The sequence below is a fragment of the Heptranchias perlo genome, chromosome 36, assembly GCF_035084215.1.
Source record: "Heptranchias perlo isolate sHepPer1 chromosome 36, sHepPer1.hap1, whole genome shotgun sequence".
NCBI classification, from domain to species: domain Eukaryota; kingdom Metazoa; phylum Chordata; class Chondrichthyes; order Hexanchiformes; family Hexanchidae; genus Heptranchias; species Heptranchias perlo.
This window is the reverse complement of record NC_090360.1, coordinates 7,722,825-7,738,930: the sequence shown is the minus strand read 5'-3', so window position 1 is coordinate 7,738,930 and position 16,106 is coordinate 7,722,825. Positions and strand designations below refer to the sequence as shown.

Genomic DNA, 16,106 nt, shown 5'->3' with positions numbered 1-16,106 from the left:
TGCCATGGCCAAGGGTAGCACCCCTGTTGCTGCCTCAGGTGGAGTCAATTAACTCTGCACAGACTGGGAATCAAACCTCTGACCTTTTGGCTTGGTTGCAAAACAGCCTTTAGCAACTACCCCATTGGATGGAGGACTGCCTTTATATCATTTTCATGTTTTTTTTTAACATGAGAGGTGATGCTCGTTTGATATTTCCTTGGGATTTTATTGTATTTTCATTCGTTTGTGCCTCTACATGTTTGCCTGACTGTGCTAGAGATTGGGGTAAAAAACGGAGTGGGAAGTAATAGGATTTCAATCATCTCAATAATGTTGCTTGGAAGCATTTGGCTTTTAAAAGTACTGGCTAAATATTTAAAACACAAATTGAATTAAATTTGGAGCTAAATTGTGAGAAAGTCAAGTATCCTCCTCCAGCCCTCCAACCCTCCGAGATCTCTGCACTCCTCCAACTCTGGCCTCTTGCGCATCCCTAATTTTCATCGCTCCACCATTGGCGGCCATGTCTTCAGCTGCCTAGGCCCTAAGGTCTGGAATTCTCTCCCTAAACCTCTCCACCTCTCTCTCCTCCTTTAAGACGCTCCTTAAAACCTACCTTTTTGACCAAGCTTTAGGATACCTGTTCTCATATCTCCTTATGTGGCTCGGTGTCAAATTTTGTTTGATAATCGCTACTGTGAAGCTCCTTGGGACATTTCTCTACGTTAAAGACGCTGTATAAATGCAAGTTGTTGTTATGGTGTTTTAAGGCTTCAGTTTGTAGTTTTAGCTGCGTTGAGGACTGTGTTTGAAGCTTGTATTGAATTTCAGGTGTCTCAGAAGTTGTGCAGAGTAACTTGAGGAGTAAGGTACCCTGGCAGCTTTCATCCAGAAAGTGATTGTCATTTTACCCCATCTACTTCCACTAGTTTTTGAATCACACTTTCCATAAACGCCTTAAGATCCTTGTAACTTGCCATCTTCTAAGTTTCAAACACTTTTTACGATTGCTTGACTTAATGCATAATGCAATTTAAAAACAAACAGGAACTGGCTGGTGCAGTGAGTTAGCTCTTGACTCGGGATCTGACTTCTGATCCAGTTTCAGACTGGTGGGACGATAGTGCTGTCTGTCTGCTGGCTATAAGAGTCCTGCGTGAAACAAACTTCTTCAGTCTCACTCCAGCCACCAATGGACAACACAAAGCTTCACCTCATTTACACTAATTGGCAATGTCAGTCAGACTGACCAGGGATGGTTGCTGTGGGAGATGAAAAAGAATGTCGCACTGACACTAAGGAGTCAGTCGTGGCTCAGTTGCATCACTCTCGCCTCTTGGTCAGAAGGTCGTGGGTTCAAGTCCCACTCCAGAGACTTGCTCACAAGAATCTAGGCTGACACTCCAGTGCAGTACTGAGGGAGAACTGCACTGATGGAGGTGCCGTCTTTCGGATGAAACGTTAAATAGAGGCCTGTCTGCCCCCTCAGGTGGACGTAAAAGATCCCATGGCACTATTTCAGAGAAGAGCTGGGGAAATCCCTCCAGTGTCCTGGCCAATATTTATCCCTCAACCTACACCACTAAAACAGATTATCTGGTCATTATCACATTGTTGTTTGTGAGACCTTGCTGTGTACAAATTGGCTGCCGTGTTTCCTACATTGCAACAGTGACTACACTTCAAAAATATTTCATTGGCTGTAAAGCACTTTGGGGCGCGGAGGTCACGAAAGGCGCTATATAATTGCAAGTTCTTTTTTACTTTTTGATGCAGATGAGGACGCTCTCCTGAGGTTTGAGCTGGCGCACATAATTGGGGCAGCGTTGAGGGAGCTCTACTATGCATCTAGCTGTGCTGTACCCTGATGTGGGAGTGCTTGATGCAGACACTGGGTGCCTGAGGTGGAAGATCTTTTATTAACCCCTTCGCGCCCCGCCTCCCTGTGCCCCTTCGCGCCCCGCCTCCCTGTGCCCCTTCGCGCCCCGCCTCCCTGTGCCCCTTCGCGCCCCGCCTCCCTGTGCCCCTTCGCGCCCCGCCTCCCTGTGCCCCTTCGCGCCCCGCCTCCCTGTGCCCCTTCGCGCCCCGCCTCCCTGTGCCCCTTCGCGCCCCGCCTCCCTGTGCCCCTTCGCGCCCCGCCTCCCTGTGCCCCTTCGCGCCCCGCCTCCCTGTGCCCCTTCGCGCCCCGCCTCCCTGTGCCCCTTCGCGCCCCGCCTCCCTGTGCCCCTTCGCGCCCCGCCTCCCTGTGCCCCTTCGCGCCCCGCCTCCCTGTGCCCCTTCGCGCCCCGCCTCCCTGTGCCCCTTCGCGCCCCGCCTCCCTGTGCCCCTTCGCGCCCCGCCTCCCTGTGCCCCTTCGCGCCCCGCCTCCCTGTGCCCCTTCGCGCCCCGCCTCCCTGTGCCCCTTCGCGCCCCGCCTCCCTGTGCCCCTTCGCGCCCCGCCTCCCTGTGCCCCTTCGCGCCCCGCCTCCCTGTGCCCCTTTGCACCCCGCCTCCCTGTGCCCCAAAAAATCTTAAAACATGAGACTGAAACTCAGAGTGCAGACTTTCGTTTTACAAAAAAACTTGTGCTGAATTAATTATTAGACAGCGAAAGTGTACTTCAAAGACCATTAACATCAGGCAGAGGGAGGAAGTCTTAATCCCATTAGGCTGGTCTGAATTCCAACCCAGTTCCCGGGACACTTGTTTGGCCATGAAGTTTGCCAAGAAATACTTATTAGTGCATTTGGGGAGTAGTGCTAGTTAGCAATGTTTGGTCATTCAAAAGGTAAAGGAAAATCAGGATATTAGAATGTTCTAGGTCACTTTATCTCTGCTGTTACAGGATACTGTTGAAGCATGTTACTGTGGGTAAAGTAATCTAGTGGTTGTGGTTCTGCACTAGAAACCCAAAGGTCAATTCAAGTTGAGGAATTGAATTCAATAAAAGCACCACTAAAGCTGATGGATTGTTGTAAAAAGCCAACCTCCCGCCCGTACCTGGACTCCAGTCCTACAGTGGTTGACGCTTAATGTCCTCTGCCACTCGGGGGCACCTAGGGATGGGCAATAAATACGGCCATGCCAGTGTTGCCCATATCTGGAGAACAAGTAATAAATAAACAGCACTCCTAGAATTAGTGTGACACTATACTGGTATAGTGGAAGAAGTACTTGAAATCATAAATGATTACACGAGATTTTCAAAGTACTTTGTAGAGATAAGCAGATTGTCTGGCACTCCCGAGGGAGGGATGCTTGAATGCGAATCTATTAATTGTTTGATTGTTCCACATGACATTAATGTGAGGTAGAGGGTTTGCCCATTGCCTCTTTGTGTAATCCATCCATAATATCTTGAAAAGTGCCCCACGTCCTTTGGACAACTCCTTGCTGACAAAAGCAGAATTGAATGTATTATTAGAGGGAGTGCAGCATTGTCAGAACTTCCATTCCTCAGATGAGACTTTTGAGCCGTGGAGCCGTTTGACTGTTTCAGCGCTTCTGGTCGGCATTGAGAATCCTGGAGTTCTGGTGTCTAAGCCAACATTCCTCCCTTAACCGCACCCATCAAAATCAGGCTCACCGACCACTCATCTCATTGCTGTTTGGGAGAACTTGCTGTGTGAAAATTAAGTGCTGCGTTAAGTCATAGTAATTCACTCGACGTGGAGTAGGTTTGAGATGGTCTGAGATGTGCTAAGGTGCAGGTCTTTATTTACTGGGGTAAACTGATTCTATAGAATTACATAGAATTTACAGCACAGAAACAGGCCACTCAGCCCAACTGGTCTAGGCTAACGTTTATGCTCCACACAAGCCTCCTCCCACCCTACTTCATCTAACCCTATCTGCATATCCTTCTATTCTCCCTCGTGTACTTACCTGGCTTTCCCTTAAAGGCATCTATACTATTCGCCTCAAGTACTCCATGTGGTAGCAAGTTCCACCTTCTAACCACTTTCTGGGTAAAGAAGTTTCTCCTGAATTTTTTATTGGATTTATTAGTGACTATTTCATAGTTTTGGACTTCCCCGCAAGTGGAAACCTCTCCATCTACCCAATCGAACCCCTTCAAAATTCTAAAGATCTTTATCAGGTCACCACTCAGCCTTCTCTCTTGGGAAAAGAGGTCCAGCCTGTTCAATCTTTGCTGATAGTTTTAACCTCTTCGTTCTGGTATCATCCTTGCAAATCTTATTTGCACCTTCTCCAGTGCCTCTATATCCTTTTTGTAATATGGAGAGCAGAACTGTGGGTCTAACCAAGGTTCTAAACAAGTTTAACATAACTTCTCTGCTTTTCAATTATATTCCTCTAGAAATGAACCCCAGCGTTTTTGTTTGCATTTTTATGGAAAGATTTTACCAGAAAGATCTCTGGAGCCAGACTTGGCAGAGATTGAGATTTACGGGCAGCTCAGAATAATTTTGTGGTATAGGTGTGTGTGCGGAGTGGTTGAGCATTGGCTGGTAACACTTTTTAATGCCTTTTAACCAAAGTGCACTTGGTATTCCTCATAGAATAGATTGCAGTCTAATTGATTGATCTAGTAATATTCTAGAGTGCATTTTTTATGGTACCAAAGTGTTTTGTTATACTCCATTAATGGAGTTTTTACAGTGACTAGTCCATAAGGAATAGGACTCATCGGAACTGATTTACATTAATTCTGTTTTTTGTATACTTTGAAATATTGTAAATTTCCCGCCACCCAGACTAACCGCCTTGTTTATTCCAGACTATCTCCACTTTTAATTGTTCGCTTATAAATATTGCATCCCTGGTTGGATAGCCTGATCTCTTGTTTGTTTGTTTTCTTTCAAAAAATTATGCATGTGAGATATAACACATTGGGTGTATAACATTGGTTTTTCACCGCTCAAACCTGGATTTAAATCCATCTCAGGCTCGTGGAGTGACCGTGTCTGCTCTTGAATGCGAAGAGGATCCTCTTCGCAATGAGCTTGGGCAGCCTCGGCCAACTTCCTGGTGGCTACAGTCCCGTAGCACAAAATTGGTACCAAATCAGCACATACTCACCGTAAGTATGGTTGGTGTGGGAAGCGGACAACAGTATGGAGCTCTGTGCTCCTCTTGAGGCATTCAGGCACGTGCGCATTGAGTACAAGGTGCTCCACTCAGTCTCTGGCCTGTGGAATAGGTGACTGGCAGGTACTTGATGCCGGCAGTGGGTGGAAAAAGTGAGAAAATTATATTACATACAATGTACAGCACAGAAACAGGCCATTCGGCCCAACTGGTCCATGCTAGTGTTTATGCTCCACTCAAGCCTCCTCCCATCCCATTTCATCTATCCCCATCAACATAACCTTTTATCCCTTTCTCCCTCATGTGTTTATCTAGCTTCTCCTTAAATGCATCTATGCTATTCGCCTCAACTATTCCTTGTGGTAGCAAGTTCCACATTCTAACCACTCTTTTCGGGTAAAGAAGTTTCTCCTGAATTCCCTATTGGATTTATTAGTGACTATCTTACATTTATGGCCCCTAGTTTTGGATTCCCCACAAGTGGAAACATCTCTACATCTACCCTATCAAACCCCTTCATAGTTTTAAAGACCTCTCACACCCTCAACCCTCACTTTTCTAGAGAAAAGCGCCCCAGTCTTTCCTGGTGAGTCCATCTTCTCAGTTCTGGTGTCAGCCTTGTGAATCTTTTTTTGCACATTCCCCAGTGCCTCTATATCCTCCCTATGCATGGGGACCAGAACTGTGCAAAGTAGGCACAGTAGACTATGATGAGACATGTGTGGGCACTGCATCAAGAGGATTCAAGGCCAATCAATATGACTGGTATCTGTGCCCCCAGGAAGTTGCATATCTAGTTCGTCAACTGGCAACAGCTGCATTGTCAAGGGCAGTAGCGACGGAGAACAACTGTTTTGTGAAATGCTAAGATTTCCCCCTTTCTTGTGGAAAGTCTGAAGCTATAACCCTTTATCCACTTACATTGAATTGTTACTTCATCCAGTTGAGGGGACATTGTTCTCCTGTTTGGAACTGTTTTTTCTGCAGGTTCAATTCCAGGAAGAACCTCCACTTTTTAGACAACTTTCTCCCTCACCTCCCTCATTTCCTGAAGGAGTTGACTCTTATTGAGATACATTTCCTTGGGTGCCAGCAGTCATCTGGTATTCTGCTCAAATGGCTATTCTGCATGTTTGAGTTTACATAGCGAGTATCAGCAAGTGGTTGAATTGTGGTGGGGGAGGAGAGGTACACGTTTGAGTCCAATCTCAGCCTCACTGATCACCCAAACACAAACACTTGCCAGCAGGGATCACTGGAGAGCAATGTAGCGAGAGAGCCCAGGCTGATTTTTGTACCCCCTTCCTCCTCAAACTCCAACGAGCCAGAGATCAACCAACCACTAGGACACAGATCAAACCTCAAGCTTTTCTGTCTTGTATGGCTCAGTACCGCACTAGTTATCTGGCAGGAGAACAGATAACCCACCTTGGTTGCTATGGTCAATGTTCCCCACACTTGTGCCTGTTGGGGTAGCTTTTGATGTTATATCTGTTAACGTGTGACATTTTGCACCAAGTTCCTTGCCCCACACATACTAACACCCCAGTTGTTGCTTAAAATGTATGAATTTGTAAAGGCCAAACTGATTTGGTGACACTGCTGTATAACTAGTTCGCATCATTGTCTATAACTCTGCTTGCAAACCTATCTCCAAGTTAATGTTACTGTGCAGGCACGACCCCTCAATGCTTTATGGTGCATTCATTAAATTAGTCAATGTCTAGATTTTCCGATCAGTGTTTTGACACTGACAGTAATTACCACCAGTGTTTATCTCGTTGCTGTTTGTGGGAGCTTGCTGTGCACAAATTAGCTGCCGCGTTTCCTGCATTATGACAGTGACTACACTTCAAAAGTACTTCGTTGTCTGTGAAGCGCTTTGGGACGTCCTGAGGACGTGAAAGGCACCATATAAATGCAAATCTGTTATTTTAACATCGATTGGACAACCCAGGCATTTCCTCCTTCAGTTGTCTGAGCAAAATAGACAAGCTGGCAGCATCTGAAATATTTGCCGGTTTTACAAATGAAAATAATTGCTCAGATATAATGAAAGTTTTTTTTCAACTTGAGTGAACAATCTTTCCTCCAGGTTTGTTGACACTGAGAAACATCTGTTTTCAACATCTGCAAACAACCAAATTTGCTGTGTTGAAGCGAGGCCTATTTAATCCATTGACAGCTGTAACATCTTGAACTAGCCGATCTCCCACGGTAATCGTAGGATTATGGGGACAGGAGCAAGACACAAGGCATTCTGTTGAGGGGACTGCCCCTTTAAGACTGCGAGGCCTAATAAGCTCTCCCGGTCAACTAGTAAATTGCTAGATAACTAAGTTATCCTGGGGCCAGCACAGCTGGGATCAAGCCTGTATTCACCTGATGTCCACACATGCAGATTTTCTTCAGCGGTTACTGGTAGCCACCAGGAGTGCGAACCCTGAATTTTCCCCTCACTAGTCCAGGGGCATTGGGGCTAATTGTCACACTGAGGTCAGGGAAGCCCATACAGTGTGGGAATCGAACCGATTCTCTCATCTCTGTGGCCGTATCTTTGCCCTTTCGGCCATGAAGGGTTCGGTCACACTCCGCTTATATTGCCAAAATGGCTTCTACTTGCAGTTCTGCGGTCCGTGTTGGTTGCCAGTGCTCTAATTTCAATTAACTTGATTAACTAATGAAGAAACTGCCGCACGTTTGGAAGATTACTTACGTGCACCTGATTCCAAGTCACACAAGTGACTTTAGTTTGCTGGTCACAGATCTTCCCTGGTGTCGGGTAATTCTGCACAAGCCAGTCATGCGAAGATTGTCGTCTTGGCCTGTGCAGGCAATAAGAAAGACTACACTTGCATTTATATAGCGCCTTTCATGACCTCAGGATGTCCCAAAATGCCTTACAGCCAAGGAGTTACTTTTTGAAGCAAAGTCACTGTTTTAATGTAGGAAACGCGGCAGACAATTTGCACACAGCAAGGTCCCAGACACAGCAATGTGATAATGACCAGATAATCACTTTCTTAGCTGTTGGTTGAGGAGTAAATGTTTGACCATAGGGAACTCCCCTGCTCTTCTTCAAAATAGCACCATGAGATCTTTTACATCCACCTGAGGGCAGACCAGGCCTCGGATTTAACATCTCATCTGAAAGATGGCACCTTCGACAGTGCAGCACTCCTTCAGTACAGCACTGTGAGTGTCAGCCTGGATTTTGTGCTCTAGCCTCTGGAGTGGGACTCGAACCCACAACTTTCTGACTCGGAGGCGAGAACTGATTTTTTTTTTTGCTATGCCGGTGTCACTGCTTTGCGTGAAAAAGCAACGAACAAAAACAACTTGATGAAGTGTTTCATGGTATACCTTCATACTGCTGCTGCCGCCTGAGACCGGTGCCATGGGAGACCGTGACTGAAGGAGAACATGAGAGCAACTCCAATGGGTTATTGGAGCTGGTCTGTGTCTCTGTCTCTGTGTCAGTGTGTGTGTGTGTGTGTCAGTGTGTGTGTGTCAGTGTGTGTGTGTCAGTGTGTGTGTGTCAGTGTGTGTGTGTCAGTGTGTGTGTGTGTGTGTGTGTGTGTATATTGTGTGTGTCGGCCAATTAGTCCCACTGCAGCCCTCTAGATTTTAATTTAGATTCCTGGTGCCTGGGCCGGCTCCAGGTACTGATGCTGTTCCAGTTCGTTCTTCTGTCGACTGGTGTCCGAATTAGATTCAGCTGGGTTCTGCGTACGTGCCTCTGGGTTACAGGAAATGGATCGGAAAGCACAAATGCCAAGAGCCACTCAGAGATACCAGGCTCCCAGAATCCAAATGATTATTTTACAAATAATGTAAAAGCAGTTTTTTTAGTCCCTTCCAGCAGAAATAAGCACTCTATCTGTCATCTATTGTGGAGCACATTCCCTTTCATCAGTGTAATGTATCCACTTAACAGGTTTAAGGACTGTAATCCTCTCGAGCTTTCCTCCCTCCCCCTCCTTCAGTATTTTCAGCATCGGGTTTTATGCAGCAAACATGCATACAGAATTAAATAGCACATTAATGAAGAGGCTCTTTCAAATTGCAATTGACAATTGTAATGGATTTCTTCTTTTTAAAAAGAAACAAGGCTTTTTGAATCTGAGTTTCAGTGATGAAATGGTTTGTGTTTCATATCTGAGAGTTTTTTTGGGGGGTGTGGAGCTACTTCAAATGGTTTTGATAAATATCGGTACGATACATAACAATAAGCTTGAAGTTAATGTTTTCACTCTAGGCTTTTGCCTTCTAGAAATTTCAACCCTGCAGGTGGCCATTCGGCCCATTGTGCCTGTGAGTGCTAGCTCCGCATTGCTGCTATCCACTCGAATCTTACTTTCCTCCGTATTCAAAAGGATGATTGAAAAAAAATGCTCTCCCTCTCCCGCATACTTGTGTCGACTTTTTTTTGGTAAAATTAGCAGAGGAAATTCTAGGCCTTTGCGTTTTGTTCTCCTCTGAATGCCGTGTGGAGTTGGGTGCATGGAAAAATCATATTAATTTAACCATGTAGTCCCACATCTCTAATCTTAACTTTTTTTTTCTCCTGTTTGAGGAAGTTTAGAAAGCCCAGAAGAGAATCTTGAAAGCTGGCCACAATCACTTGTCAGTCCCTCCAGTCCCATTTCATGTCCTGTCTCTTGCTTGAAGTGAAAACATTCCTGGATTCTGCATTTGTGTTTCTAGTTTTTGCTGTGTTCAATGGGGAGGATTCTTCGTAACATTCTGTGAGATGGTTGTGCATCAGTTGCCCGGGTTACGTGTGGTTCCATGCTTCTATCCTTGGGATGAGGGAGCTGGTTTTAGCAGCGGGAGTGCAGAGAGCTGGCACATGGATATCTCACTCACGTCATCCCAACGTCTGAAGTGCTGAGTAGAAAAGGGCCAAAGGATTTTGTTGAGATACTTGTGCGCTGTCTCTCGCGCTCTCTCTCTCTCGGAGGTTTGCTGATTGTATCCTTCGAACGGCGGAAGGCCAAGTCAGCTCAAAAAATAAACACAGAAAATGCTGGAAACACGCGGCAAGTCACTCGGCCTCTGTGGAGAGAATGGGAAAGGTAATGTTTCGGGTGAGGACCAAAACTAAAAAAAATAAGAGGTGGACAGATGTCTTAATACAATCAAAATCAGGGGAGGGGGAATATATGAATTAAAAAAGCAAGCAAACTCGAGAGAGGAATCATGAGTGGAATGATGGAGCAGGTTACCCCAGTCAAGTAATTAAGACATTACAGAGACGAAAGGTGAGTGAATAGCCAAGGAAGTAGGAGGCCTAGGGAAAAGAAAGAAAGAACGAACTTGCATTTATATAGCTCCTTACTCAACCTCAGGATGTCCCAAAGCGCTTTACAGCCAATTAAGTACTTTTGAAGTGTAGTCACTGTTGTAATGTAGGAAACGTGGCAGCCAATTTGCGCACAGCAAGTTTCCAGAAACAGCAATTAGATAAGTGACCAGATAATCTGTTTAAGTGATGTTGAGGCATAAATATTATCCAGGTCACCGCAGAGAACTCCCCATGGAAATGGAAGAGATGGCGAACAAGGTGGTCAGATGTGGAATTAAAATAAGTTTGAAAACAAGGCTATAGCTGAAGTCTGAAGTTAGCATTCAGACCAGAGGTAGGGTGTCTCAGAAAAGGATGAGTCAGTGTCCTTGAAGCTTGCATGGAGTTTCGTTGGAACAGTGTATGAGGCCAATGACCGAGAGGTCAGAGTGGGAATGGGAGGGGGAGTTGAAGTGACAAGCCACAGATAGCTCACAGTCACACTTGTAGACAGAGCGGAGGTGTCCGGCAAAGTGCTTGCCTGATCTGCATTTGGTCTCCCCGGTGTAGAGGAGACAACATTGTGAGGAGCGAATACAGCATACAGTGATTTTACTTCCTCCAATCTGGTACACTAGAGCAGTGTTTTTAGGGTATACTCCATTTCCTTCCTTTTGCCTGGTTTCCCAGGCAACACACGAACAGCTTCCAAAAGGGTAGGTCACCTGCCTTCAGATCCCAATAGATCCTACTCTGGGCCAATGATTAGACACAACTAAGAGGGGGCCCAGGGATACCTGTCCTCAGCCTTTGCCCTCTCTGTCCCCCCACACCTCTCCCAACCTCCCAGTCAGAAGATATGTTGTCTTTGTTTTGCAATTGCCCATAGCACAATGACTGAGATTGGGATCTCAGTGATGTGGAGTCCCACCCAACCATGACACAATGTACAGTTACTTCAATGGGCTGTGGCCGCAGTAATCTGTGTTCATGAACCTGGTACAGAAATTAAGCTATTAGCCCTCAGAGATTTAATCTAGTTCAAATTTTAAGTATTCTCTCGGCTGACGTTTAATGAGTGCACACACGACAGGACAAAGCCCAAGTCCACTTCTACTTTTTATTTTTTACCTCCAGCGGTTTCAATAAGGTCTGTTACATGTAAGACTTTGAAAAGGTTAATGACATATTTTCCATTCTCTCGAACATTTTGCTCACATAGCCTGAAACTCTTGCTCCTGAAATGTGTTTGCATTACTGCACTGAGCGTTGCAGTGTCCTTGAAGAATGTGTATGTACATGCTGATGTAATATGGAGCAGCTTGGAACCGTAGACTGCCACGTAGACAATGTTAACACAGACTGCTATCTCTGCAACCTCCTCCAGCCCGACAACCCTCCGAGATCTCTGCACTCCTCCAAATGTGGCCTTTTGCCCATCCGCCTTCAGCTGTCTAGGCCCTAAGCTCTGGAATTCCCTCCCTAAACCTCTCTGCTTCTCTTTCCTCCTCTTTAAAAACTATCCCTTTGACCAAGCTTTTGGTCACCTGTCTTAATATTTCTTTCTGTGGCTCAGTGTCAAATTTTGTCTGATTACACTCCTGCGAAGTGCCTTGGGTGGTTTAATATGTTAAAGGCGCTATATAAATGCAAGTTGTTGCTGCATAGACACTTTGCTGAGCGTGTACAGCCATCTTGGAAACAGAATTATCTACACTTTGGCCCCACCATGCCTAGTCCAGCAGACATTGAAGATTCCATGGCATTATTCAGAAAAGATGAGGGAATTTTCTTGGTGTCTTGTCCAATATTGCTGTCTTGAGCTAAGAATAGATTTCCACCTTTGTCAGCGGCACAGGCACTTGGCATTTCAGATCCCGCTGAAATTTCATTTCGTTGTTCTGTACTGTTAGAGAGACAAGAGCACTTCAACTTGAAGCAGCAATCTTCAATCCTGGAACCTAAAGTCATAATCCTGAAGTGTTTCCAATGCTGTTATCATCATTGTTTAGTAGTCAAGTTCGTACTAGTCTTGACCAAAGTTCATTCATAAATCATAGTGAGAAAGATTGATTGGCAGACAAATTGGCAGCAAACTGAATCCTGCATCTTGAATTATGAAGTAGTGAACAAATATGTAGGAAGAATTGTTTCGGGATTTCCCCATTGTGCTTGGGTGTGTGTATTGTGATGCCGAAAGTGGCTTTGTGGTCATCTTACCTGAACCAACTCAATTAACACAACAGGTACAGCCACTGATTAATGTGAGTATAATGCAATCTTGCGAAGATTCACTATTAACTCTCAACACGCTTAGAAGATCTCAAGACATGATCCCATGATCACTACTTTATTTAACAGAATCTGTAATACCACAGTTAACCCCATTATAAGGTTCAGTATCAGTGATTGCAGTAATAGAAGTTTAAAGGGCGATTGTACTAAATGTGAATCATAAACACAGCGATAAATTTGGATTTCAACGTTACATTAGCGCAGTATTAGCTGGGTTCAACTTCGTGTTAAAAAATGGATGGTGTTATATAGTGCTTTTTCATATCATTAAAACACCTCAAAGCACTCTATTGAATCATAGTGTCTTTTGTGAATTCCGGACATCCCAAAGCACTTTACAGCACGTGAAGTACTTTTGAAGTGTAATCACTGTTGTAATGTAGAAAAACGGCAGTCAACTTGTGCACAGCAAGATCCCACAAACTGCACTGTGATAATGACCAGATAATCTGTTTTAGGGATGTTGGTTGAGGGATAAATATTGGCCAGGACACTGGAGAGAACTCTCCTGCTCTTCTTCGAAATAGTGCCATGGGATCTTTTACTGCCACTTGAGAGGGCAGACAGGACCTCGGTTTAATGTCCCATCCGAAAGACGGCACCTCCGACAATGCAGCACTCCCTCAGCTCTGCACTGAAGTGTCAGCCTAGATTTTGCGCTCAAGCCTGTGGAGTGGGACTTGAACCCACAACCTTCTGACCCAGAGGCGAGAGTGCTACCCACTGAGCTACCTAATTAGAAGTGCAGTGATCATTATGTCCGCAAACTCAATGGCCATTATGCACCAGTCGCCATCCCACAAGCAGCCATGAAATGAATAACCAGTCAATCTGTCTGTAGGACCAGCGCACCGGGAAAACTCCCAGCTTTTCTTGGATCTCGAATGTCTACTAGAACAGGCGCCACAGCCATGGTTCAACATCTCAGCCAAAGCGTAGATACACAGTATAACAAAATTCAGTCTTCAAGATGATAGGACATACTTGGCACCTTTGCACTCAATATATCAAAGTAACACTGGGTGCTTCCAGTTAAGTCTTTAACTTTGATGACATGATTATAAAGGCTACAACCTCTTTCATCGGGCAGCAGATCTGTTGGTGCACTGAACAGTTCAATTTTTCTTGGTGCTGCGCTGATTCAGCTACCTGGAGTCTGTCTTTTCAAGTCAATTGTAGTCACTTAATCTACTTAGCTAGAGGCAATCTTCATCTCTCATTTCACTCTCCTTCCTCTGCGAAACCTCCTCAGAGCCTTCTTCCTCTTCAAAGCTACTAGTTCAGGCAACTTAAGTTACTAAAGTATAACCCTACTTCAGGCAATTTGACCAATCATTTAAATAACATGATGGAGCTCTATAAATGTCCTACAAATTGTATTGGTCCAAATAAGTTAATCAACACAAATATTTGACCCTTTCACTTTCATGTGTGACTCTTAATGCGATAACTTACCAATACTGATAATTCTGCCTCAAAAGATTTTAATACATGATGTCATTGGCCACAAGACCAGAGAGATAAATCATTTTAGTCGTTACGTTTCTTGCTTGTCGATCTTTATGGTTTTAGTGTTGTCCACACTTTGGCATCAATATCAGTTGAAGGACTTTGAAAGAATTAACTCTTTAAGACACTAACCTAGCAAATCTGATGCTAAGGACCGAACTGAATCAGTTGTGAAGCAGAGCGAGACCAGCTCCTCCAGAGAGTCACACTTGACTCCTGATTCAGGCTGCATTTATACTACAACTGCTGCATGAATGTGGTGACACTTCTTTGCACTGACTCTGCAGTTGTAATGTGAATCCCAAGATTGATTTCCATGATAGCTAAGTGCGACGTCTGGAGCATTGATGTACCATTTTATAAATCTTTACACGAGATAAGATCAATTGTTGATTCCTGCTGTGCCATTGCCCATAATTGCATATTCCAGTTGAATCTTAATGGACAGATGTTGGACAGGGTACACAGTTTTGGATGCAAGTTCTTTTCTCCGCTGTACCCTTACCCTGAGCTGTTATGTTGCTGTTTCCGCTGGGGCTGCAGCGTCTCTGGTCCTGGGGTTGATTTTTGTAGCTTTTATTTAATTGCCGAGTTCGCGAAAATTATTATTGGCTGAAAAATAATTAATTGAAGTTATTTCTTTATTTTGTTGCAGATCTGTGAAAATGCCTTCTCACCTCGGTATAATGCTGTGAAGTGCCAGGTAAGGACTGTGCACCTTGTTAAATTGGGCATCTTCTGTCAATACGAAGCAGGGGGACTCAGCACAGTTTCAGCCATTTTGTAACCCGTGTCACTGTGGTAACTTTGCTGCAATAGGGGCCTCAGAGCTGCCTGTCAAAACAAGGCGGTCCAAGGATGTTGACTGCCTATTTTACTGTGGACAATGGATCAAATCCTTTGTTTTGAATGGTTTGCGTAACGCTCTTGTTTCAATTTGCCAGCTGGCTTGTGAGTAATATTCTGAACTTCATGAATTGGCACCTTCTTCTGTATTTGCCCCAAAGACACACAGGTTGTTAAATGAAAAGGTTCCTACTTAAATCTGTAAGGAGACACCTGGGGCAGCAGTTCTGATTTTTACTGTCTGTTAACAGTGACACTCACTTAGGGACAGGAAAATTCAGCCTGATTTCCTGCTCCTGATTTTATCTAGTGTCACCCTCTGGAAGGCATCTTGTGTGGGTGCCTGGTCAGAACAGCATTAAGTTCTGATGTGATTGGCCATGGGAAACTGCCCTGGTTTAGTTGGATCTATTTTTCATTTGAGCTGTTAAATTTTCATATCTAACACACTGCTTTTAATGTCAAGATTATGGAGTCAGCTCTGTGTTAGACTGATTACGCATTATCAGTATATTTTAATGGCTGCATATAGTGACACCACAAGTCCCGGCCAGAATAGAGATGACTGGGTAATTCCCCCGTCGGTCACGCCTGGAGACCGCACCGTTTTAAATGACTGGGGTTGATTTTACGCACATAATTTGTATTATGTAACTAGCCTCCACTCACTGCATTTTGCTGGAAAAATAATCCTGCTTTTATCAGGAGACTTTGCTGTAGTTTCGGTCGTGTCCTGTTTGCTGTAGTGCATAGAGACTGTGTTTAAATAGACTGTTTGCTGTAAGTCCCGCCCCACCTCCAACACATTGGCTGAAACAGTGCTGTCATTACTCGGTGCGTCGTTTAATTCACATACCGATTTGCCTTTTGGGAAACTAAACGACTCCATGCCGCCTGAACTTGGAGCTGCCCAAGATTCAGCTCCAAAGTAGATCTTGCTGCTGAGCAGCTCCTGAGTTCAGAAATGACCTACATGCTAAATGGGCCTTTAGGATCCCTTACAGATTCTCATTTGCCACCCATTCCTTTCCTCCCATTCCATGTCATGCTGAGGGTGTTTCCCTGACTAGCTGCTGCACTGAAGAAACGTGCTCGTACAACGTTCAATGAGTTTTTGTTGCCCCCTCCCAAAAATTCAAATCTTCAGATATTGCTA

The 16,106-nt window shown here is 44.8% G+C and overlaps 1 long non-coding RNA gene across 5 annotated transcripts in view; it reads left to right on the top strand.

Annotated features, from left to right (window-relative positions):
- Window positions 1-16,106, top strand: part of LOC137303949 (uncharacterized) — a 365,964-nt gene that overhangs the window by 103,124 nt on the left and 246,734 nt on the right. For all 5 annotated transcript variants that reach the window (XR_010958486.1, XR_010958485.1, XR_010958484.1 and 2 more), the window contains one exon: window positions 14,760-14,807. This is a non-coding gene — a long non-coding RNA (uncharacterized lncRNA). The remainder of the gene's footprint in view (window positions 1-14,759; window positions 14,808-16,106) is intronic.